This window comes from Globicephala melas, unplaced genomic scaffold (assembly GCF_963455315.2).
Source record: "Globicephala melas unplaced genomic scaffold, mGloMel1.2 SCAFFOLD_417, whole genome shotgun sequence".
NCBI classification, from domain to species: Eukaryota; Metazoa; Chordata; class Mammalia; order Artiodactyla; family Delphinidae; genus Globicephala; species Globicephala melas.
In genome coordinates, this window is record NW_027207586.1 from 186,485 (window position 1) to 186,834 (window position 350).

Sequence of the window (350 nt, forward strand, 5' to 3'; positions counted from 1 at the left end):
AGCCTACAGCACCCGGTATTCCCAGGCGGTCTCCCATCCAAGTACTAACCAGGCCCGACCCTGCTTAGCTTCCGAGATCAGACGAGATCGGGCGCGTTCAGGGTGGTATGGCCGTAGACGGGGGCGGGGGGCCGCGGGCGGCCTCTTGAGGCCCAGTTTCGCTGGCGCTGGCGCCTTAACGCCAGCCTGGCGGCCGGCCCGCCCCGGCAGGGCCCCCTCGCCCGCCCAGGCAGGGGCAACGGAGGTCTCGGGTATCGGGCGGCGGCGGAGGGTTTGGCGACCACCTCCCAGCCCAGGGCGGCCGTGACCCAGCAAACCCTTCGGCGCTTGGCGCCCCGCCCAAGATCCCG

General features: G+C 72.0%; 1 non-coding gene across 1 annotated transcript; it reads right to left on the bottom strand.

Moving 5' to 3' along the window:
• LOC132596030 (5S ribosomal RNA) lies at positions 1–119 on the bottom strand. Its single transcript, XR_009562136.1, has one exon. It is a non-coding gene; the product is annotated as a 5S ribosomal RNA (ribosomal RNA).
• Between the last annotated feature and the right edge of the window lie 231 nt (positions 120–350).